Source organism: Urocampus carinirostris, chromosome 7, assembly GCF_059441175.1.
Source record: "Urocampus carinirostris isolate Australia breed hairy pipefish chromosome 7, RoL_Ucar_1.0, whole genome shotgun sequence".
Taxonomy (NCBI): domain Eukaryota; kingdom Metazoa; phylum Chordata; class Actinopteri; order Syngnathiformes; family Syngnathidae; genus Urocampus; species Urocampus carinirostris.
The window spans coordinates 36,371,671-36,398,132 of record NC_142355.1 but is presented as its reverse complement, the minus strand read 5'-3'; the positions used below and the strand labels follow the sequence as shown (position 1 = coordinate 36,398,132).

The 26,462-nt window shown below is 40.0% G+C and overlaps 1 pseudogene across 1 annotated transcript; it reads left to right on the top strand.

Moving 5' to 3' along the window:
* The first annotated feature begins 1,722 nt into the window (after positions 1 to 1,722).
* LOC148363190 (uncharacterized) lies at positions 1,723 to 25,972 on the top strand (annotated as a pseudogene). Its single transcript, XR_015850943.1, has 8 exons — positions 1,723 to 2,555; positions 2,795 to 2,904; positions 5,758 to 5,943; positions 7,177 to 8,322; positions 14,473 to 14,566; positions 17,153 to 17,256; positions 22,034 to 22,186; positions 24,053 to 25,972. The product of XR_015850943.1 is annotated as an uncharacterized LOC148363190 (transcript).
* Positions 25,973 to 26,462: the final 490 nt, after the last annotated feature.

Genomic DNA, 26,462 nt, shown 5'->3' with positions numbered 1-26,462 from the left:
ACGGGTACACCGCGGTTACACTCAGATGGACTTGAACCCTGAGCCTCTGCACCGTGGGGCTGCTGATCCTGAAACTGAAATACATTGATTCTGGCACTGTCCCTTGGTCAAACATTTCTGGTGTGAAATCTTGAACGTTATAGCTGATTAGATTAACAATGGTTTGCCTTGTAATATATGCCTCTAAAGTATATCAAAGCCCAAATAAACATATATTGTCAATCTTATTATAATTTTAGATAAATTCTACATTCAGAAGTGCAAACACACGGGTGGAAACTTCTTTGATGGGTTTTTAATATGTATTCATTTATTTAAATATATTTTTATTGCTAATATTATTATCATCATTATTTTAGCATCTGTCGTTTGGAAGGAAGGTTTTGATTCACTCGTAAGAGAAATATACACGTAAAACACGTAAGGCTTTTTGAGAGCGACAACTGTCAGTCCCGTTTATTGACAGACCCAACTCTGAACTGAAAACTCAAACTTCCTCAAGTCCCACTCTCGCACTAACTATCGCGACACTCGGACCCCCACTTACGTCATGATTATTTTTATTTTTAACGCAACATTGTAGTGGAATATTTGCACGGAAATGTGTGTGCGTTATGTTAAATAAGGCATGAAAAATGGCATGTACAACAGTAGTTCACTTTAGTCCACAATTTTGTTTTGCATTTGTTTTACAACTTGTTTTACAGAGACACGTCAGGTTATTCATGGATTACCTTTATTTGGCATATAGTCCTAATATTGTGTTGGATTTAGTGTAAATTATTATTCATGTCAGATGTAGTTTCAGGTCGGACCCTTTTCCCTAACGGATATCCGGGTTCGCTTCCAATTTTGCGGTGCCAGTACGTACAGAATAACTTGGTCATAACTTTGTCCGTGAGTAACCGATTTAATGCTATTATTTAAGTTTTCAGTTTAATTTGTCTATTTTAAAGGTAAATGATGTTTTTATGTTGATCTTTGTGGTCGCTATTTCGTCATACTTGTTATGTAGGTGGAGTACGTAATTACCGGTACATGAAAAGCGGCTATTGTGTTTGAGTACGGTAAAAAAAAATGGTTTCTTGTCTCACTTATGATTACTAAATGCACAATTTGCTGTTTATTTCATTTATCTCAACTGTAATTTGTAGACATCAGACAAATTACACTTGCTATATATGTATATATATATATATATATATATATATATATATATATATAGTCTTTCAACAAACAAAGGAGACCCGAACTAGTGAAGAGAAACGGAGTCCCTTGATTTTGGGGGGTTAATGTTCTCCATAACTAGCCTTGTTTGTGAATTTCCGCTTATATGATCAGTATTTACATTTAAACTATAACGTATACAATTTAAGAGTACACAGTGGCTGTGTTTTGAAATCCTCCCCTGTCACAGATGTAGTGGACTTTATTGTATATTTGCCATTTTGTAGTGTTATTCGAATTCATTTCATCCATATCCTGCAAGATCAATGAAAAAATTACAGTGACTGCAAATAATGGTAAATATAAAAATTCATTCTTAGTACTGCCATGTATGCAAAGAACAAGACAATATAAAGTTAAAAAAACTGCCAAATGTTTTTTATTTTACCCTCAAATGCTTAGAGGAGACAGTGAGAGACCTTTATAAAAAAGCTCTCAATTCTGCTCACCTTTTACTTTGCAGGGCAAAACCTGAATGGTCCAATGTGTTGACGTGATTCTAGGATGTCAAATGACAGCACAACAATATCTGGTGCATGTCCTGAGACAAGCATGATAGAAATACAGTGTGGTGTTTGAATTATCTCCCTGTCATTCCTTACATTGTGTATAACGTTTCAGTGGAATGTAAGTCAGTGAGTGAATAAGCGGTTGGTTTCGAACACAGCCACAGTATTAGTCAATGCTTCTAGGAAACCAAGTTCTAGAACAACTTGTAAACAGCAGCAGTGGATCAAAACTTAAATGAACAAATGACGTCTATTTGCGCAATCACATCGCTCGTGCTCTCCCCACTGATCAGATTGCTTATAAACGGCATATATGATAATGATAATATAGTTGTATAAAGTGATTGCAAGGAGGGATGTTGCCTCCATACACCAATCAGTGCCTAGCAAACAGAAGGCAGTTCTTTAATTGGTTTAAGTGTATTGGGACTTGTAAATTGAGACCGAAATTCCTCCAAGTACGTATTTATCTGTGGCGTTGCTAACAGAGAAACTAGCGATCTACAGACGACATGAAAGGTAAACTGCAAAATGGCATGGGAATATCCATCTATCCATTATCTGCTCCACTTATCCTAAGTAGGGTCGGGGGGGTGCTGGAGCCAATCCGAGCTATCTTCGGGCAGTGGGCAGGGACCCTCAACTGGTTGCCAGTCAGTCACAGGGCACACAGGGAAAGAGAAGTTAATTCACACCTAGGGACAATTTGGACCATCCATTTACCCCGACATGCATGTTTTTGGAATGTTGGAGGAAACCGGAGTCCCCGGAGGAAACTCACACAAGCACGGGGAGAACATGCAAACTCCACACAGGAAGGTTCGATTTCATGACCTCAGAACTGTTCTGCACACGCGCTAACCACTGCGCCGCCGTGGTGCCCTGCATAGGAATATTTTTTATATAAAATGTTTCACAAAAAGAATAACAAATAGGAAAGAGCATTAGTGTTTATTCAGAAGGACTTAATAACTTCATGGTTATGCAGCATTAATATAATACTTATCGTCACTAGGAAATAACAGCTCCAATAACATAAACTCTTTTTTACCTTGCAGAACTCTAGCGTGCTCCTCAATCCTGAGCAAAATGTCCACAAGGCTTGAAGAGGAGTTTCAGCGAGGGCCAGGGGAGAAAGAGACAGAACAAGTTCTGTTGAAAAGAGGAGGTTGGTCACTGTAGTTCCTAGAACATCTTTGACATGCTGTTTCTCGAAAACCACCCGACCATAGTGTTCCATACTTTATTCATAAACATCCATCCTTCGTCTGTCTCACTTATCCTCACTCGGGTCGCAGGGTTGCTGGAACCCTTCCCAGCAACCTTGGGGTAGTGAAGATCCTCAACTGGTTGCCAGACAATCGTAGGGCACACAGTTGCAGACAGCCATTCACATGCTTACCCATACCTAGGGGTAACTCGTACTAGCGCTGCAACAGAGAATCGATCAAATTGATTAAAATTGACTTTTAAAAGCGTTTGGCATCGACGTAGATCATCGATTTATGCGTCTCTCAGCACGTCAATTCGTTGCCAATAAGAGGGCATACTTGTAGTTCCCTTTGGTCCGGCAGAGGACGCCAAATACGTATTTTGATGCACCAGGCCAATAATAGAGCCAAATTCATTATTAAAGCACTTTTCAGACACCGAAATTCAACAAAAAAGTGCTGTATAAAAACATTGAATCTACAAAAAGATACAGACATTGTTGTTAAAGTTAGATAGAGGCGTATATTTAACCCCCAAAACTTTCATATAATATTTTGACCTCAGAAAGCTGACAACCAGACACTGTTATTACCTATATTTCATGTTGATGATGTCGGTGTATTGTCTGTTGATGCCCTTGCATCATCCATTGCAGCCTGGTCATCCTGGAAACGGGATTACCTTATATGCGTCCCCTTACCAAGGTTTCTTTATTTCCTTATGCTGGGGTTTCTGAGTTTTTCCTTGCCCTCGTGTGGGTTTTCAGGGGATGGTGTAATAGTAGTCTGTAGTCTGTACAGCCCGTGTGACTTCCTGTGATATAAGGCTATACAAATAAACATGACTTGACTTGACGATACAGTTCATTAATTTGCTTTTCTTTAGTTATTGTATAGAGATTTGGGGAAATGCATACAAGAGCAATATAAAATTGCAAAAATAAATTATAGAAGAAAGCTCTTCAGATTGTGTATAACGGTGGGTATTAAAAACACACAAACAAGCTGTTTATAAAATCCCAAATGTTCAAATTTGAAAATGGTGTGAAACTTAAATTTTTATTATTAGTATACAAAGCAAGTAAGCAACATATATTCATTATTTGTTGCCCTACAGAGCAGACACTCATCATCCCAGGGGAATCCACAACTTCAAGGTACAATGTCCTGGCACAACATTGAAAAGCCATTGTGCCACCCAAAAAGCTATTTATTTATGGAACATTTAGATGATGACCCTCAAAATGTCCTTTATTTACATCAGTTTGAAAGTAAAATATATACTTAAAATATTTTGGATATGTATGCTAAAAAAGATTAATATCTCAAAACGTCCTTAGAGTGCTATATGAGTCACTAGCTACAATATTATAAGTTTGAAATGTAATTAATTTTCTAGTTTTCCTTTGTGGGGTAAAGTTCTGTTTTCTGGTTATGATTTTTAAATATGTCCTCGCTGCTAAGAAAAACATGGAAAAGGGGAAGGCACTTGTATGTTCTCACCGTGCCTGTGTGGGTTTTCTTCCGGGCACTCCGGTTTCCTCCAACATGCAGGTTAATACATGTCAGGTTAATTGGCCGGTCCAAATTGTCCCTAGGTGTGAATGAGCGAGCGAATTGTCTGTCCCTGTGTGCCCTTACAACTGGCTGGAAACCAGTTCAGGGTGTCCCCTGCCCATTGCCCGAAGATAGCTGGGATCGGCCCCAGCACCCCCGCGACCCTACTGAGGATAAGCGCTGCAGATAATGGATAGACAATAGCAGGTAGTGGCAATTCATTGCCTGCAGCCAAGTGGCTAAAATGAGCTGCTCAAGGAGTAAAAAGTTGAAAGAAAAATGGAAGATTAATGAATGACAGGACTGAGCGACCATCACTTATAGGGCTCAGTGTGGGGTGAGTGGCCGTTGTTGGTTAAAAGAGCCACCGAGACAAGCTGCCTCCGTCATTTGGGACTCTATATTAGTAAGATGGGGGGCAGACATGTCAGATTCTTTAATTGCATTGTTTCCCATATCATATAAAAACACCTTGGAGCTGCCAGGGTCTCATTGGTCCCTGCTAGGGTCTCCAACTCGTATTTTTTTTTAAAAAGTCCTCTCACTCACTTTTGGTTAATTGTTTGATTGGTTGATATGATTGTTTTTGTTCGCTGGGAAAACGAGTGCAGTGTTGGGAGGAAGGACTGCTGCAGCAGAACATTGACTACAGAAACTCTTCTAGAGAGATTGCAATACAGAGGACAAAAAGGACATTTAAAAAAATGAGTCGAAGCAGGAAAATGATCCTTATTTTAATTTTATTATTGGCTCCAAAACATTGTGTATTCTCTATCACAGGCAGAAGAATCGGAGGGGGACACGCCTTTGGGCACACCCATACCCCCCTAAAATGTCCCCCTACCGGGGTCTTACAAAATTCTATGAGAAACACTGAATTTTGTCATATAATTGCAAACTTCTAAATCTAAAATCATGTTTATGGAATAATGATAGTTTATGCTTATTTTTTTAATCAATAGCATTTATTTAAATGGATGACGTATCTTTACACCTCAAAGGGGTCGTAAATAACACTTACTGCGGCTTCAAGGAAAAAAAGTCTATGGAGCAGATATTCTTGTTGCAAATCATGCTATTTTCTTTATGTAAAGAGTCATTTTGTACTGTAAATGTACATGCATATCCCTGAACACATTCCTTTCATTTGCCATATTTTCTACCTCTTTGTTTCCCCCTTTTGTTCCACTGTCTTGAAAAATAGTATTAAAACGGTTTGATTTTACAAAACCATGTGTGTTTGTGTCCTGCAGATTTTGAAAAATCTATTGCTCCTGGGGGGCAGAAGCCAGAGTTTCCAGGCGTTAAAGAGGAAGAGTTAAAGGAGGAAGTGGAGGAGGACGAAAAGGAGGAGGAGTGGCAGCCTGTTGATGTTAAAAAGGAGAAACATATCTCAGATTTGTCCGTGCCTGGGGCTCCTTTTATCAGTGGAGATCAAGGTCGGTGTAAGGTTTGGCATTAACTTCAGCCCGGTTCGTTAACCCATTCGATACTAGACGTTTCTCTCAAATGAGAAGAGCCAGTCAAATTTTGCCATTTTAACTCATTTTGGAAGGCCTACAGAAAATTTAGTTGTGTAGCTAAATAGGCATAGGACATATGAAAAGAGAGCTTGAACCATCATCTTTTATTAGAAAATATAGTTTCTACCATTGTTTTGTAAAACAACAGTTGAATATTACTAAGTCTCTTGAAAAGACTAGTTTCCAAGCAAACCTCTGAGAAAAACGTATTCTTATGAAAGGATTTTCGAGCAGAACTTTCACTTAGGTGCTTTCTTTTCTCTATATGAACAACGCTTTCCATAAACACATTGGCACTTTGCTTGCAATATACAATTTTATTGCAAGAACACTGAAATGATGCATGAACTTTGGAAAAACTTTTCAGCGCCCAATGACGGTGATCACGAAACGCAGTAACTGGCGGTGGATTTACAACTACGCCTTCAGCTCTATATCGAATTAGTGATGTTCACGAAAAGCCGGCTCTTGGAAATCAATTTTATCTGTGCGGACTCAGGTGGGGCGGATGCGATTCTGCCGTCATGCCTCTGCTGCGCACCCATTATCAGAGTCAGAGGGATGTCTGACAGAGGTCTGCGTCAGACTGCAGCCGTTATCCCTGCTGCGCCGGATGGGCGCCGCACCCCGTACGGCCTGGGAGCACCACTCGATGAGTGGAGACAGATCTTGACAAAGCCACTCCTGCCATTTAGTGGAAATTTTTCATATAGAAATCATTCTCAGAGGCTTAATATTTACTAAAGAGCTGCGCCGAACCCTTTACAATCCATCCATCCATTATCTTGACCGCTTATCCTCAGTAGTTTAAAAATAGTTTTTTTTTAATTAAATCAGTCAACTACAAAAAGACGTTTACAATTTGGCACTAGGGAACAATGCTTCTTAAACGTTTTTATACGTTATGACATTGAATGAGTTAACCTTTTCTCGCTATACCAGGAATAAGAACCAGGAAATTCTATATTTTCATTGAACTACTTACTGCATTTTAAAAAGATGGCATACTGTGGAGCATTATTCGGCATACTGCGAAAAAGGTTTGCCGTATCTATAGCAGTTTCTATTCTTATTCTCTTTTTGTCATCTTATAAAAATACAACAAAACGATTTGATTTCAAAGAACCAAATGTGTTTTGTGCCACTCAGATGTCGAAAAAAATCTTCCAGCTGGGGCTCAGGAGCCAGAGTGGCCTGCCGTGAAAGAGGAGGGGGAGGCGTGGCAGCCTGTTGAAGTGAAAGAGGAGAAAGATTTCACAGAGTTGCCTGTGACTGGGGCTCCTTTGAGCAGCAGCGATGAAGAAGAGGACAACTGGAAAGAGCCCGTGACCACTGATGATGACGACACGTCACGCTCTGCACACGCCGATGGCGACCAACAGTCGGAAGGTGATGCCACGAGTCACGGAAATGGCAAAGGCAGCATGTGCTCTCTGTGTGGCAAAACCTTTACAACAAAGTCTTATTTGAAAATGCACATGATGATCCACACTGGTGAGAAGCCTTTTACATGTTCAATTTGTGGTCGAAAATTCAAGCGAAAGGACGAGATGGGAAGACACATAAGAACGCATACTGGTGATAAACCATTTGGCTGCTTGGTTTGTGGTAAAAGATTCATTCGTGGTGGGCAATTGGATAAACACACGAGAACCCACACGGGTGAAAAACCTTTTGCCTGCTCCGTTTGTGGTAAAAAATTTACTTCAAGTGTTTTCTTAAAAAAACATACAAGAACCCATACTGGGGAGAAGCCTTTTGTCTGTTCAATTTGTGGTCAAACCTTTGCTGAACATGGGACCTTAAAAAGACACTCAAGAACCCACACAGGTGAGAAACCTTTTACCTGTGCTATTTGTGGTAAAACGTTTGCTCAACCTTGCAACTTAAAAGCACACACAAAAACCCACACGGGTGAGAAAGATTTTACCTGCTCAATTTGTGGTCAAAAATTCACTCATAGTGCAACTTTAATAAACCACACAAGAACCCACACTGGCGAGAAACCTTTTGTCTGCTCTGTTTGTGGTAAAAGGTTCACAGCTAGTGGGACCCTAATAACACACACAAGAACCCACACGGGTGAAAAACCTTTTTCTTGTCCAATTTGTGGCAAAAAGTTTGCTCAAAGTGGGATTGTAAAACAACACACAAGAATCCACACTGGTGAGAAACCTTTTCCATGCTCCGTTTGTGGTCAGAAATTTACTGCGAGTGGGACCCTGAAAAAACACATGAAAATCCACTCGGATTAAAAGCCTTTTATCTGCTCGGATTGCGGTCAAAGATTCTTAGGTCAAGATTAAGCTCAGACACACAGGTGTGCTCGTGAGAATGAATAATGGTGATCTCTCTGCGTAATGTGTTGTTATTTTTATGTCATTGACATTAAACAATTTGATTTGCCACAGAATATATTAATTTGTGCATTAGCATGCTTTGTGGTTACAGGTTGTCTCTTTTTATTGAAATATTGTATATACTTTGGAAATTTAAAGCTCCACTTCAATTTATATTTTCTAAACGACTGATGAAGAAATCCACTCAGAATCAGGTTAGTGGTGTATTTCGCCTTGCACCGTTTACATTAGCACGAAGAACCTAAGATGAGAGTTATTATCCACACTCAAAACTTCAGCAATCCAGACTGCTCTACATTTCTTGTGTAACAATATTCATGCTCATGTCGTGAGCGGCGTCTTTAATACTTTTAAGACGACTTCATTTTTAAGAAATTGTACATACTGTATTTTCTCATATGTAGTCTTTAAAGTTGACTCAATTCTTCTCCATATTCTCGTGTTCCCCCAAGTCACCTGCAGGCTGCATGAGGGACATAAATTCTGTACACGATACTAGTATACTAATATTACTCTGAACTTTTAGGGAAACTACTTGGTCGAGGCGGACCATATGAAATGGTCTGATCATGTGAATGTGTTTAAAACTTTGTCAATAAAATATTTGGAGAAGCGGTGAATCGCTGAGAGTGTGTAAATGCTGCTTTCTACTGCATGCAGAAAAATTAAGCTCGAGTGTCTTTTGTATTAGTGTTTCGAGCTTGAACAATACCTGTCAACGCTTTGTTTCGACCCATGTGAGAGTTTCATATCTATGAGCGTAAATTAGTATGTTAAGCATGGATTGCACTTAAAAATATAATTGTAATGCTACGGTGCCTTGTATATTTGCATATTTATAGGTTTGATGGGATTGTCACTAAGATTGCAGGGGTGCCGGAGCCCATCCCGGCCAACTTCGAACAGTGGGCAGGGCACACCCTCAACTGGTTGCCAGCCAGTCGCAGGGCACCATGAGACAGACAACTCACTCACTCATTCACACCTAGGGAGAATAAAGTCTGTCCAATAAACCTGATATGCATGTTTTTGGAATGTGGGAGGGAACCAGAGTTTCCGGGGAAAATCCACGCAGGCACGGGAAGAACATACAAACTGCACGGGCAGGGTGCTATAGCTGGAATTGAGGGGCTATGCTTACCACCCAGCTGCCGTGCCGCCTCACTGGAAATGTTTCCGCCAAAAATGAGTTGAGTGGATTCTCGGTAAAAAATCCCAAATTAGGTTTCCAGATTGATTATCTTGTTGTGATATTATATTTTAAGTCGTGTGTATTTGTATAGTCCTTAATCACAAGAAGTCACAAAGACTATACAAACTACAATTCCATCATCCCCTGTTCTAAAACCTGCATGAGGGCAAGGAAAAACTGAAAATTCACAGCATGGGGAGAACAAACCTACAATTACACAGACTGGTAATTTGGTTGGATGGACTTTGCTGATCTGATTGAATGGATTAAAGAAAAGAAAAAAAAACTTTCTCAAGTTACTCAGTACTTAAAGTAGATTTTTCACCAAGTACTTATAAACTTTTACTCAAGTTGAAGATACATTAGAAAATGCCAACATTTCATTCACTTCTGGTGAATGTCGCTTTGGGCAGGAGAATTTGATGTCATTGGGTGGTTACCAAGATCATCAGGTGTTTCGACCCTGAACCACAACACCCTCCCATTGGCTGCCGGCAGTGTTGGCCAAATCACTGCCCATCTCTTCATCTGGCTTCCAGCTAAGTTTCTCCCTCCTGCTCCATAACTAGCAATAGGCTCTCTTGCTGCCTCCCGCATCCTGCGAGCTGCTATTTTTCCTTCCCTCCCTGTCACTCCCACAGCTGTATGCTCCACACTGACTGTGCAGGGAGTCCTCTCCAACTGGGGAGAAACAAGCCTGCCATCATTCCCCCTGAAGTCATCAAAGATGTTCTGATATTTGGCTGTCTTTCTTATGGATGTGTCCTCGCATCCCTCTTCCCATGGGACTGGCAGTTCTATGAGGATGATCTACTTTGACTCTTCAGATCACATGACCAAATCTGGCTTTAGGGTTGTCTGGATACCCAAAGGAAATTGCAGTCTTCCCCCCAGGGCTACCTTCATTTTCCATGATCATGCCTTCTGTAGTAGTTTGCTTTTTGTTGTTATGGTGGTTGATGGCTTTCTTCCTTCTCAAACAAATTTGATAAATGGTATTGTTTTCCCATGTGGTTGCTGTCTCTTGCATCGCCCATGCTTCAAAGTGTAGGCCAGGGTCGTGAGCATCTCATTGTGGCGCCACCCGTATCTTCCTTGGGTGAGAGATACATTACACACTGACAGAATGTGCGCCATGGTGCCCTTTTCCAAACAAAGCTGGCAAAATGAGCTCTCTTAAGACCCACTTGTGCAAGTTAGATTGTGTCGGCAGTTTGTCATAAACCGATCATAGCAGGAGAGAGACGCAGAACGGTTCCATTTGCCATAAATCTCCCAATGTGATCTTTCCCTTTTGTAAGTCCCATCTGGTCTATGCTCCCTGGGAAGCAAGTTTCACTGCTTTCACCCTCTGGCCTTCCTCTTCTAGGCTTCGTACACCCTCCTTAATCATAGCTCTTTGGTCCTTGGTTCCTGCCTATGTCCATTTCTGGGTGTTGGAAGTCCCAAGGCCCTGTCTTCCTGTGCATGGTGCTCCGATGATGTCACAGAGCTTCAGCATACTTTCAGCTAGTGCAACAGCTGGTCCAGCTGCCCACTTGCATCCAGATCTTGTGAGAATACCTGCCCTTCTAATTTGTTTGTCACGGGAGTCTATGTATGTCATTATGACTCTGCACTGAGCTACTGTACCTTGAATTCCTCCACCACGGATGATGGAGGAAGTTGAAGCTGCCCTGATCTTACTTACAGGCCTACTTATGTGAAGGTTGGAAGGATTCCCTAAATCCAGGAGTACTTGCTGATCTTCTTCTCCACTCCTTCTACGCTTGTCATCGTAACGTCATACACAGTCATCAGCCACATGAATCTTGGCAAAAACTCATGCTGACACAGACCTGCCTTTAATTTCCCCGATAGCCGTGATTTTTTTCGTCCAATGTCATTCGTCCGTATGCTTTTCTGTTCAAGTGACCCTGTTCTTGTCAATGAGCAGATCATCAAACCGCTTTCCAAGGCGCTCGATTGAATTGTCCTCTATTGGTGGAATAACTTCTCATAATAATAATAATAATAATAATTTCCTTGTATTGTCATTCTGTGTAACAATGTACACAGAACGAAATGTCGATTGCACCTGACCCGTTGTAGCGAGCCGATGCAGCCGCAGCCAACAGAGGGCGCCGCCGACCACTTTTTAAGTCTTAGGAATGACTCGGCCGGGGCGCGAACCACCGACCTCCCAGACTCAAAGCGGGCGCCCTCATGGTACCCACAGTTTGATTGCCTTTGTCAATTGTCCTTTTCTGATCACCATTGCCCTGGATTTATTTTTCTTAAACTTAATTCTGGCCCATGTCGTCAAATGGTCCAGAACTGTAAGCACCCACCTCGCCTCCACATAGGTTGTGGTTGTCACTGTGAGATTGTCTATGTAACCTCTTATTGGGCGTTGTCGTATACCCGAATCAATGCTGGATTCGTGCAAAGCAACTGCTGATCATTCTCTTGATGTGCTGAGGGATCAGGCAATGATTTAGTGCTGCATGGATGAGTGTGTGAAGGATTGATTCATAGGCCTTGGCCAAATCCAGCCATACAACAGTCAAGAGTAGGAGTACTTTTACTTGAGTAAGTTGTTTGGCTACTTTGTTCACGTCATTATAATAGTCATTTGTTAGTCTTTAGAAATGATCACATTGTTTGAATCATATAGATACAGATTTTTCAGTTTCTGATATTATTTCTCCCCACCCTTTTTATCTTTACTCTCTAAAATCAATGCAATGTGTAAAACCCGAGAAAGGCATTTTCTCATGTAAATGACAAAAATGTTTTGCTGTTATTAAAAGGAAAGGGTCCACTAAATGTCAATGCTATCACTACAATCCTAGTGAGGATAAGCTGCACACAGGATGGATGGATGGACGTCACTGTGATGAGTAGTGCAACCAAAAAAGTAAGGCTACAAACTACAGAGACTTAAAGTCAGCAAAAGGCACCCCTTTTCTTCATTATTTTACCCAGCATTTCACAAAGAAAGACAAAAAGAAAGGAAAGCATTTTTTTAAATAAATAAAAATTAGGGAAGAACAAATAAGAAAAAGAAGCAAAGAAGGAAAACTGGAGTTAAAAGGTAGGGGGAAAAAAACGTAAAAAGGAAAATGGAGAAACATTTAAAAAAGGAAAAAAAGGAAAGGAGTTTAAGAGAAAAAAATCAAAAACGAAAAAAAAAGATTTTCTCTTCCTTTAATTGTTTTATTTTTATTTTTTTTCTCGAGTTTTACTTTTTGTCTTCATTTTTTTTTTTTTTATCTTCTCTTTAAAAGAAATAAGGTCCGTTTTGGTCACTGAGAGTCTCCGTAGTTTTGTCATCTTTCATTGTGCTTTTAACACTCGTTTTCGGTGGCACAATTGAATACAGCGACATCTAGTGGGTAAATAATACACACTGTCCTTATAACTTTCCTATTAAGGCCGGGGCCTCAAACCCTCCTCCTAGGGCGGCAATTGACAGCTATTTCGAGACCCCAGATCGAGATCCTGTCACATGTTTTGTTACCTTTATATTTGTTTCTTTGTACAACTGGTTATAACGTTACGCAACGTTGTAATGCAACTTTTGTATGGGAGGTTGTATGCATTAATTTTCAATAAAGATTCTTTGGAAGAAAAAAACCCACTCTTTTACATAAGCACGAGTAAGAAGTCAAGTCATGTTTATTTGAGACGCCCTTAATCACAAAGAGTCTCAGAAGGCTGCACAGACCACAGATTAGTGCAAACCACAGACTATTATGACACCATCCCCTGATCTAAAACCTACATGATGTAACAATTGAGGATTGTTTGATTTCTTATTTTTAGCTGTGGTATTAAAAGGGGGGAATTATGTGTTTATATTGTTGGAGACCTGCAAAGAAATTGCTGAGGTTGTAAAGGCAGTTCGTTAGCTTGTAAATGAATATTGCGCACAGTTATTCGTTATTTTGGTTCACTGTTCGTTGCTTTTACCATTATCTGTTACTGTGGTTTGTTATTTTGCTATTTACATAATTGTCCTATTGGCCATTTATGCTGCTGATCTTTGATTACCACACCTTTTGGTGCTGATCTGCTTGTTGTAGCTTTAAAGTCTTAAAGAAGTGAAAAGGCTCAGGGCATGGCCTTTAGAACAGGTTGGACTTTATTATCTGAATGGTTCTCTTCCTGTCTTACTTGCAAATTCCTTCCTGTCTTACTTGCAATTTCAAATCAATGTATGTCTTATATCCTTAATTTAAGTGTATAATACATTTTAAAATTCATTTTGGAATTCCATCAAGTCAAGTCACATTTATTTATACAGCCCTTGATCACAAAAATGTCTCAAAGGACTGCACAGGATTACAATGACACAATTAACTGATATTAAACCAACATGCGGGCAAGGATCAACTCAAAACCTCAGCGAGATGAAAAAGAGAAACCTTGAGAAGGAACCTCACATGTGGTAATGCCCCTTTCAGGATGACCAGGGTGAATTAGATTTAGCATTACAGTACACAAACATAGTAAACACTAGGTAACATGTTGAAAATTTGTCCGGATAGTGCATGACAGCAACTATTATCACTATTACCGGTATTAGTATACAACTCTCCCAATGCCCCCCTCCTCCAGCCCTGAAGAATATATTAAGTAAAAATTGATAAAATGGTCGACTTTACTACGGTGTTCTTTGTTCCACGTTTTTACTCGATGCTCTTCCGCCAAAGGCAGGACGGTGCATTGCGACGACGGCAGTATTTCGTGTGGCTTTATTTTGGTGCCCTTTGTTTAAAAAAATGTTGGAATTATAGTTATAATTTTAATTTTAGGAAGTCTAGTATTTACCAAAATTGTTGATTTGGACCGTCTGGGACCCGTAACAACTCCTATATTATTGTTTTAGGTCAGATCCTATTTGGTCAGATTTAGTTTCGAGTCGGACGTTTCTACGACGGATTTCCGGTTTCGCTCCCGATTTTTGTGATTTCAGTACAAGAAAACTCGGTCATAACTGTCCGTGAGTTACTCATTTAATGTTCTTATTTTTGTTCTGGGTTATTTTAATTATTATTTTAAAATGACTATTGTTTTTTGTGTCGATCTTTGTGGTCGCTATTCCATCATAAATGGTGTGTAGGCGGAGTACGTGATTAGACGAAAAGAGTTACGGTGCCAGTAAAGGACAATTCGTAGTCATAACAGTGAGTGATTCATTTAATGTGTTCTCGGGTGTTTGTTGTTGTTCTTGTTTAAAATTGACTTTTGTGTCGGTCTTTGTAGTCGCTATTTCGTCATACTTGTTGTGTGGGTGGAGTAGACGAAAATATGGCGCCTTTGTTAGGTTTCATGTGTCCGAGTTTGGAATTATCGTTGACATTTCTGGACTCATTCGTTATTAGAAAATATACAATTTTGACGTTTATTTAATTTATTTCCAAATTTAATGCGTAGAATTGAGTCAATGTTCACTTGCCGTTTGTTTTTCACTCTTTTAACAAATAATGAGACACAAAGTCAAGTCTTGTTTATTTGTATAGCACTTAATCACTAAGAGTCTCAAAGGGCTGCACAGATCAAAGACTATTACAAACTACATACTATTATGACACCATCCCCTCATCTAAAACCTACATGAGGGCAAGTAATACACATATTATCAAGATAAAATATAGGTTATTCATATGCTTTAGAGTAGAAGTGTGTTTTAAGCTGAGATTTAAACATTTCCACTGAGGGTGCAGATCAAATCTCAGGGGGAAGAGCATTTCCACAGCTCTCGAACCTGCGGATCTCTTTTTGGCTCTTGGGCTCACTAGTAGACCGGCTTTTTCAGAGCAAAGACTCCGGACTGGAACATTGGGGGAAATTACATCTGAAAGATATGAGGGGGCAAGTCCATGCATGATTTTGTATAATACCAACAGAACCTTAAAATCACACCTTAAGATAAAAGGGAGCCAATGCAGGTCCGCTAAAAGCGGGGTAATGTGATCAAACTTTCTTGTCTTAGTAAAAAGCCTTACCGCAACATTTTGTACCAGCTGAAGGCTCTTGATTTTGGACTTCGGGAGAGCGAAGAGTAGTGCATTACAGGAACCGAGACGGGAAGTAATGAACACATCTGACTGAACAGCATAGGACGAATTTTAGCAATGTTGCGAAAATGGAAGAAAGCTGTTCTAGTAATAGTCTTCACGTGTGTTTGAAGGGACAAATCGGGGTCAAATAAGACACAAACCGATAAAGGGAAAGTATTCCCTCAATTTAATTTTCGGTTATTGCGTTTCATACTCTATCATGTTTTGGAATTTTCTGCAAAGAAGGATCGTTATTTACATACCTAATATAGCGTATACAATTTAGGAGAACACAATGGCTGTGCTCAAAACCATCCCCAATTACGGATGTAGTGTACTTCATTGTGTTTGCCATTTTTTAGTGTTATTCAAATTAATTTCATCCACTTAAGTGGGGGATTAGAACGTACCCATTTGCATTGCAATATTGAGAGAACAAGCAATGAACACTACTTTGTGCTTATTATACGAAAATGCATCGCGGTAGTGTTTTGAAGTTATCCTGCAAGATTCCCCCCATAAATACAGTGACTGCATTATAAATGGTAAAATATTTAATTCAATGTCAAAACTCATTTGTATTTAAAAGATAAAATTTGCAATGTCTTTTACTTTGGTGCTGTTGTTTGTGTTACGCATGGACGCTTTAAGCCTAAATGTGACTCGAGTCAGTCTGTGTGTGCAGGTGAACACTGTGAGTTACAACCAATAGTAGCTCTTTTGTGAATGCTGGTACTGCTTGTTATTTTGTTTTTTAATTGGCGACGAGAATTAATCAGCGACTGAGTCCATCATTGATCACACCGAGGGACATTACAGACAGAATTGATTAACATAACCGCCAAAGTTTTTTTTTATTCAACCTACAAATACTCAAACGAGACTTTTTAAAATGATCTTTCTCAATTCTGCACACATTTTACGTTGCAGGGCAGAACCTGGCAGTTCGGATGTGTTTACATGATTCCTTGATGTCAAATCGCATCTCAACAATATCTGGCACAAATCCTGAAGCAACTGCGATCAGGCAAAATACAGTGTGAAATTTGAATTATCTCGTCGTTCCCGACATCATCTACCACGTTTTTTGAATGGGAAGTGAGCAAAAAAAGTGGCAAATTTTGAACACAGCCAAAGTGTAAGTCCATGCTTCAAGCAAGCCAAGTACAAGCAAAACTTGTAATTAGTGGCAATGGAGCACACTTTTAGTTGAGAGTAGTAAACAACATGGTTCTTCGCTGATTTTGGTGAGGGATAAGAAAATCAGAACTTAAATGTGGAAATTACTTCTATTTGTGCACTCATTTCGCTTGTGCTTAAGAGAAACTAGCGATCTACTGACGACATGAAAGTTGAACCGCAAATTCGTGAGGAAATATTTTTCATATCCTATTTTACGTAGAAAAGAACATCAATGTATATTCAGACGGTCTTAATAACTCCATTGGTTATGCAGCGTTTATATAATACTTTTTGTTTCTAGTAAATAGTGGCCCTGATGACATGAACTTTATTTGACCTGGCAGAAATCCAGCGGGATCTTCAAAGAAAATGTCCACAAGGTTCAAAAAGGAGTTTCAGCAAGCACCAGAGAGGGAAGAGCCAGAACAAGTTGTGTTGAGCAGAGCAGGTTGGTCATTGTAGCTTTTAAGACATATTTTATATCTTATTTTCAGTCATTGAAGTCCACCTCACCATATTGTTCTATACCTTATTTTTAATGTATGAACTGTATGTATTTACCGGAGCCATATCCACCTAGTGGGAGGTGGCTAGAGCCGAGAACACACTTACATTGTTGACTCTTTTGGGAGATTTTTACAGAGGAGGGGCTTCCCAACCGATGTGTTGGAACACCTGTTGGACCCAATTCCAACCCCTAATCCTGAGTGCCAAGCAGGGAGGGAAGGCCACCGAGCTGGTTAAGGCTGGCTTATTCATATTGAAAAATAAGATGAATCTGATCAAGATTTCAAAGTCTTAACAATGATTCATGTTTTTTTTAAATAGGAATCTAAATTAATGTTGGCCCTTGATATTTTTGTTGGATTTTATAGTTTGTCTGCGACTGGCTGGCAATCAGTTCAGGGTGTCCATTGCCCGAAGACTGCTGGAATGGGTTCCAGCTTCTCTGCGACACTAGTGAGGATAAGCAGTGCAGAAAATAGATGGATGAACATTTTGTTTTTAACATGATTGCACCAAAAATCAAAGGCCTTACAGTAACTGGGAATGTTTCTTTTTTTTATATACCATATGAAACAAAAAATTGCTAAAAACAAAGCCTATATCTGGAATCAGCAGAAATAGTGTAACTTTAATCATGGAGATTGGCAAGCTTTATTTCCATTAAGCAGCTAACAAGAGTGGTTACTGGTGAGCCATTGCCTGTAGCCAAGTGGCTGTAATGATTTGGCTGGAGAAAGAAAAAGTGGGGAAAAAATGGAAGATGCATGACTTAAAATATCAGTTCAGTCGGGCCGGTCGGGCTGCTCTCTAGTGTTTTTTTTCCTCTCCTTTTTGGAGGATCTACACAGCATGCACTTACTTTTACTCAAGTTAGTATTTAGATAAAGAAAATGCTTAACTCAATGTTGAACTCAAAATCACTAAATCCAAAGAAAATTTCCTCCTCGGTGTTAGGGTAAAAGATTCGTGGATTCCCCCTCCACCTCCCTCACATCAGACGTCCTTTCTGCTTCTTGCCATTAGCTTAGAAACTTACTGCTTTTTGGCCAGATATTTCACTATTTGCATTTCTTAATCTGCAGGATGTTTATTTGTTTTTGGTGCCATTTCGTTCAGTTTCACTTTCGATCGCCGCACAAAATGCGCACTCCGGTGCCGAGCCGTTCATTTAGGGGCTGGGCTTGCAGCGCACACTTCATTTGAAGGACTCTGCCCCAAGTAAACCCCAAGCTTTGTAGTTCAGCCGAAACACACAGTTTGGCGCTGAAGTATGCACGGCCGGAGTAAAGCTTGGTGGCAAATGAAAGCTTTAGGTATTTTCAGGCTTGTTTATCAAATCAGGTGAATCAGTCGGGTTTGGGCGGGTTCGGGTTCATATACCCACGACTTGGGTGGGGTCGGGGTGAATTATTCAGGCCCAATCTTCTAGCTCTCAGGCAGAGGGAAGAAAAGCCACTGCACTACTTCTAGGTTTGATGAGTGCTAAAATTAATAGAGGAAACATCTGAGTCAATATTAATTAAAAAAAAACGGGCAATTTAAAGGACTATGAACAAGACAATAGACAACATTTAGCATATATTACAATAAAAAAAAACACGCTTTTTTGGTTGAAGGTGTTAGATGAAAACTAAGTTTGTTTAATCTTCGTTTACTAACCCTGTTTTGTTTATATTTCAATTTGATGACTGGTCATTACTCTAATTTCAGTAGATAACCTTTAATATTTATTATTAGTTGCAGAATTTACATTTATGTGCACTAATAGGGTTTTAGAATCAACCTGAACTTGTTTAGTGTGAGTATTTAAAGTCACACAATAAGACAGCTCCCGTTTAAATGAGAATGACACGAACAAGCAAATAAATATAAGAACGTTCATCAAATAAGCAGAGAAAACACAATTCAGATCTTTTCCCATTCAGGGAATTCCAAATCTATCTCTGGTATCTCAAACTTCGAGAGTCCACTGTCAAGATCAAACGAATAACACAATTCCTATTGCAACCTTGATTCAGAGCTCTATGATAAATCACATCCATGATGTGGATACTTCGTAGGGCTGTACGATTTTGGAAAAAAAAACCCGTATTTTCCGCACTATAAGGCGCACCGGGTTATAGGGCGCACCCCCAAAAAATAGTTTTTGGTCCTATATTTTCCATACATAAGGCGCACCGGATTATAAGGCGCTACAATGGGAATGTCGACAAAACAGTCAGGTAGTTCAGTCAAACTTATTACCCCCTTAACATTCCGAAAGCTTGCAAAGAAGCTAATACGTGTCGTAGACACGTGCGGATGCGGTGTCTGTACGATGTCACTCAAACGCATCGTTCCAAATATAATTCGGAAGATTAATGTCTTGGGATTCAAAAAATGCCAACCATTCCTTAGTTTCTAATTTCTTTTTCGCTCGCAGCTTTACTGTGCATATGACAATAAACACTTGGAATTCAGTTTAATTTAAAAATAGAACACATTGAGATCAGTCTGAAACAAGATACTGGGAAAATATATAGCCGCAGTAGCTCACCGAAGTCGTTGTGTTCAATAATAGTGTGCAACCATGGTCCTCTTATCCGTGAGTGTAGTAAACCCAGGAGAGTAAAATATTTACAAATATAGTACAGAATAGTAAAATACTGTTATCTCTATGGCGTAGTTCTACCCAACATGCTATTCACAGTCATCTTTTTCGGCCAATTGCAGGCTTTGTTTTGCGCCTTTAGCCTATGCGAGCCTGTAAATGATAAAAAGGATCCGCCCCCTTTACCTGCGAATAACTTTAGCCAATAGTGATGGATTCAAATGATGATTGACACATTGGTTAGCCAATGAAACGCCGGTAAATAAATCCCAGCATACACCGCGGACTACTTTGCGTTCGGGGGGAAATCTAGTCTGCGGCTGCTGCATTAGTTGCAAGACTTTGCGACTTAATATCGATCCATAAATAAGGCGCACTGTATTATAAGGCGCATGGTCAGCTTTTGAAAAAAGAAAAGGCTTTTAGCTGCGCCTTATAGTGCGGAAAATACGGTAATTGCGATTTTTCTGACTTAAATCACGATTTGATTTTAAAAGAAGAGTGCTTTTTCTGTGCTATTTTTTTCTCGTGTAACATAAACATAGTGACATGCAAACAAAACTTGAGATGATATACTTAAAGACAAATAGTAGACAATTGTAACAAAACTTCAACTATAGATGTACAAACAAAAACAGAATTGTAGTTGAATAAATCGTCTTTATTCTTATTAAACAAAATGACAACAAAATTGGAAGGCTATTCAGTGTAAGAAAACGATTAAGAGGCTGGCAAGCTACACGCTTGAGTTGGGTCCCCGCGACTTCTGCAATGTCTCTGTGATGATTAAAATACAAGAGTCACAAATGTAGTGAATTTCCGCAACATTGGTAATGGATCTGGCGTTTGTGACTAGCCACGTTCAGCAGTGGTAGTTAGCTTTCCCTTCCAATACCGCCTCAGTCAATTCCCGGACGTGATAAATATCCAGACAGCACCCGCTGGCGATCAACTTTTCCACGTGCTTTTCTGACTTTCCTCGGAGTCCGATTTAATTAGTGAATTTATTTTCGATGTAACAAGCCACTAAAGCTACAAGCTGTGGCGTTTGCTTTGGTGGCAATTTTTTGCACGCTGTGCATGAACGACTGGCAGCTTACACCAGCCTATCAAAGTTGTGCGCAAACGACTTGCAAACTTTGCCTCGCCTTTATTTGTTGGTGCCATTAAAACCTGCTTCTGATTGGCCGGCGCTGTTAAACCACAAATGTGACAATTCTTGTTGGCCAAACACTGTGTCAATCAAATCACAAACGGGAACTATGAATCTTTGACAAAAACGGTTACACTATCACACTACGTCTCATCGCAAATTCTTAGTCTGGGGTAGCTCGACACTCGAATAACCGAGATTTCCAATCATTCAAGGCAGTGATTTTCAACCACTGTCCTGCGACACACTAGTCTGCCGTGAGAGATTGTTAGATGTGCAGTGAGAAATTATTTAATGTCACTTTTTAATCAAACATTTATGAATCCATCCATCAATTATCTGCACCGCTTATCCTCAGTAGGGTCGCGGAGGTGCTGGAGCCCATCCCAGCTATCTTCGGGCAGATGACACCCTCCACTGCTTGCCAGCCAGTCGCAAGGCACACAGGGAAGGAAAATACGCCCGCTCATTCACACCTAGGGACAAATTGGACCGGCCAATTAACCTGACATGCATGTTTTTGGAATGTGGGAGGAAACCGGAGTGCCCAGCGGAAAGCACGACGCAAGCACGGAGAGAACATGCGAACTCCACACAGGAAGGTTCGATCTCATGACCTCAGGACTGTGCCGCACACACGCTAACTACTGCGCTGTCGTGCTGCCCACATTTATTAATCATTTTCTGCAAATATGTTCTGGTCAAGTGTCTGTGCTTTAAAAACAGGGGGTATTATAAATTATATTGTAATTAAACATACCGTTCATTGTCATTTTATAACATTTTTGGTTAGTGGTGTGCCGTAAAATTTTTCCAATGTATAAAAACATGCCCTGGCTCAAAAAAAGGTTGAAAAATACTGACCCAAGGAATTAAGGAATTTCCCTGGAGGGAAAAAAACAGGGCCAACATTTGTTTGGTTCAGGGTTTTCAGCTTTTTAAAGGGGGTTTTACATGTGTGTTTGTTTCCTGCAGATGTCAGGAAATATCTTCCTCCTGGGGTGCAAGAGCCAGAGCTTCCTGTTGTTAAAACAGAGGAGGGAGAGTTTCATCCTGTCGTTGTGAAAGAAGAGAATAATTTCACTGAATTTCCTGTGACTTGGTCTCCTTTGAGCAGCAAACATCAAGGTCAGTATAAGGTCCCGTCACATCTGGCAACAACTGCGCGCAACAACACAGGCGAAGAGAGTCAGGTGCACGGGGCACTCTTTGAAGGAGAATGGCACGACACCAATGGCATCGAGTATCAAACATGTTTGATCATTTTGGCACTCTGTCGGCAAATTTCTCAAGTGTGCGGATCACACAAGAAAATGGCGTAATGCCCTCTTCCACATGAGCTCTAAATATAAAACACCGCAGAGTTGACTTTAATCCTCAGGGAATTCTGACAAGCAAATGCATATTGGTCCCCAATCTTGTAGCAGACAAAGGTTCACAGCCCTATCGGGGCAGTTCTGGGACGCCTCGCTCAATGGTGGCAATGTAATTTCAGTATCTATGTGTCTATTTAAAACTAAAACGCCGTGAAAAATTATTTGCCCCCACCTGATCTGTGTTTTTTGCATATTTATCAATAGCAAGGGTTTCAGATCATCAAACCAATTATAATATCACACAGAGACAACCCAGGGAAATACAAATTGCAGTTTTGAAATGCTGATTCCTATAAAATCCAAACCTATCTGGTTTTATGTGAAAAAGTAGAGACTCTTCACTACTTCATGTTTCAGCTATCGCTGGTTCACTCCTTTGTGGGGAAAAAACGATTTAATTAAGGAGAAAAGGGGGTCAGCTAAGATTCACACAGATTGTCCAGCGCCCCTTGTCATGAGATCTCCGATGCCAATTCATATAATTGCGTCTTTCACAATGTATTGTGACCAGACACCTGCTCTGTGTTTACTACATCTCGCTGAGAAGTGTTTGTGTCCCACGTCTTTGTCTCGCTTTTTCGATCTCATTTGGCAGGGCTTTGATCAAATGACCCCTAGGTTTCAATGTGTTCTCTCTCTCGCATTTGGTGGGTCGGCATGTCGCTCTAATAAATGCGGCCCCCCAATAAAAGTGCAAAACTACTTCACAAATTTTCACTTTTCGCTGTTGGTTCTGGTTCTGTAATAGTCCTCTGAACCTAATCGTCAGTTGGGCCAACTTTGACAGCAACAACAGAAATCAAACATTTACAATAACTGGAAATTTGTCTTTCACAACGCTGGAGACATTTTGGCCCACTCTTCTTTGTAAAATTGCCTCTCATTTTGATTCATGTTCAAACTTTGCTACTCCAAAACCTTAATTGTTCTGCCTCAGGACCATGACAACTTGAGGGGGGGTTGAGAGAATTATAAATTCTGGTGTTTACCAGAAGATCCGGAAAGAAAATGTCCAGCCATCAGTTTGTGCCCTCAAACTTAAGTGCTCTTGGATCATGCAGCAGGACAATAATCCGAAACACACCAGCAAGTCCACCGAAGTCCAGATTTAAATCCAATTGAGATGCTTTGGTGTGACCTTAAAGGGGCAGTTCATGCTAGAAAAGCCTCCAGTAGGGCAGATTTTAAACTATTTTGCAAAGAAAAGTGGGCACGAAATTTCTCCACAGCTTTGTGAAAGACTCTTTACCAATTATTGTGAACGTTTGAGTTCTGTTACCGCTGCCAAAGATGCCCAACTTGTTATTAGTTTCAGAAGGCAGTTACTTTTTCACATGGGGCCATTTACGTTTGTATTTTTTTGCCTTAATGAATTGAATCAAGATTTCAAAGTTACATTTTTTATTTACGTAGGTTGTCTACGTCTGTTATTAAAATTAGTTTGATGATCTTTAAGCTTTGGTGAGTGACAAATATGCAAAAAACAGAAATCAGGAACGGGGCGAATAGTTTTTTTACGGTATTGTACCTTATGCTCCTCTTCATAATTGCTATGTGACTCTGCTAGTTGCTATTTTGAATGGTCACCAAAACTAAATGTTTGTTTTGTGCCCTATAGATGTGCGCAAAAAATATCTTCCCCCTGGGCGGCAGGAGCAGGAGTTGCCTGACGTTAAGGAGGAGGAGGAGGAGGAGGAGAAGGAGGAAGAGGAAGAGGAGGAGTGGCAGCCTGTCAAGGTGAAAGAGGAGGAACTTTTCACAGATTTGCCTGTGACTGGGGCTCCTTTGAGCAGCGGAGATGAAGAAGGCGACAAATGGAAAGAGCCCGTGACCACTGATGATGACGACACGTCACGCTCTGCACACACTGATGGCGACCAACAGTCAGAAGGTGATGTCGCGAGTCACAAAAACGGTAAAAGCTGGATGTGCTCGCAATGTGGCAAGACATTTAAAAAAAAGTCGGATCTGAAATTGCACACGATGATCCATACAGGTGAGAAGCCTTTAACCTGCTCATTTTGTGGTAAAAAATTCACTCACAGAATGACTTTAAAAAACCACACAAGAATTCATACGGGGGAGAAACCCTTTGCCTGCTCAATTTGTGGTCAAACATTCGCTCAAAGTGGGAACTTAAAACAACACACAAGAATCCACACAGGTGAGAAACTTTTCAGCTGCTCATTTTGTGGTAAAAAATTTGCTCGAAGTGGGACCTTAAAAATACACACAAGAACCCACACTGGTGAGAAACCTTTTGTCTGCACCTTTTGTGGATCAACATTTGCAGATCTTGGGACCTTAAGAACACACACAAGAACCCACACAGGTGAGAAACCTTTTAGCTGCTCAGTTTGCGGTCAAACTTTTTTCCGGAACGAACTCTTAAAACGACACACAACAACCCACACTGGTGAGAAACCTTATGTCTGTTCAATCTGTGGTCAAACATTTGTTAGTCAAGGGACCTTAAAACGACACACAACCATCCACACTGGCGAGAAACCTTTTGACTGTTCATTTTGTGGTAAAAGGTTTGCTCAAAGTGGGACCTTGAAAACACATATACGAATGCACACGGGTGAAAAACCTTTTGCCTGTTCATTTTGTGGTCAAAAGTTCATTAGCAGTGGGACTTTAAGAAGACACACGCGGAAGCACGCTGGTTAGAAACCATTTGCATGCTCAACTCGTGAAAGATTTTCTGTTTAGGATCAAGCTCAAATGTGCTTGTGAGAAAAGCAATGATAGCTGCGTGATATGTTCTCAATTGTTTGCGTTTACTTCAAATAAATCACATTCACCACGATTCTTAATGATACATTAACATGTTCTGGGGTTACATGTTGTGTCCTTTTATGGAAATACTGTTCATAGATTTTAATCTTTAAGCAACACTTCACATTTCAAGAGGTCTTTTTTCTACTTTTAATGATTCTCCTGATGAAAAATCTACCTAAAACTCTTGTAATGGTGCAGTTCACTTGGCTTCCTTTATACTAATGGTCAAAGACTAAGATAAGTGGCATTCATTCATGCCAAAAACTGCAACTATGCAAACTGGTTTACGTGTTGTGTTACACTCATGCTAACATAATCGGGGCATATGTACTTTTAAATGAGTAGTGTTGATGTTTTTTTCAAAGATATATATTTACTCGTCATGTATTCTTTAAAGAAAGATTCCTTTCCTTATTCTCAAATTTTCATGTACCACGAGATGCTCTGGCTGCGTGTTCCATATTGTTATAAAATGTGTGATAGTTAATATGATAACTCATTTACTTGTAGTATTACTAGCCCTATTCATTTTGGATTTTCCTTGTTTTCTAAAGAATGGCAAAGGGTTACTCGAGCAGTCAGCTTTTTTCATTTTCTTTATTGCTCAGTTAATGATGTATGCAAAATGTCCTTGTCAAAGATTTGCTTGGATACTTTCGGTGATTCCACCAATTAGGGGTGGACCTTATGACATATTTTGATCATGTAAATGTGTTTGAAAGTTTGTCAATAAAATGTTCAAAGAAGCGGTAAATGGCTGATTGTAAGTGTGCAATGCTGCTCACTCATGCGTGAAATCAAGCTTGAGTGTCTTTTTTTTTTTATCTGGATTGAACCAAGCTGTCCTTTCTTCTGCCAATGCTTCGTTTCGACCCATTTAAGTGTGTGGATTCAATGACACTAAATTAGTTTGTTATGCAGGAATGCACTTCAATACAACCCCGAGTTGTTGCAATCAGTTGTAAATTTTCAGCGCCTTATCTTTATATCATCTTTATGGGTTTGAAGAGATTTAAATGATGGACATTTTAGGCACAGGAAAATTTTTGCCGAAAATGAGCAAAGGTGCACTTTGTTTTGGCTGAAAGAGTAAATTAAACCGAAATTAGACTTCCAGATAAATGATTGTGGATTACTTTGCCTTTAATAATGGCACCTGGTATTGTTGTGTGGTGCTTACTACAAATCGTCGCGTTGCCAGCAAGGAAAAACTAAGTGAAGTGCTAAAAACGGGGACCTAGTTA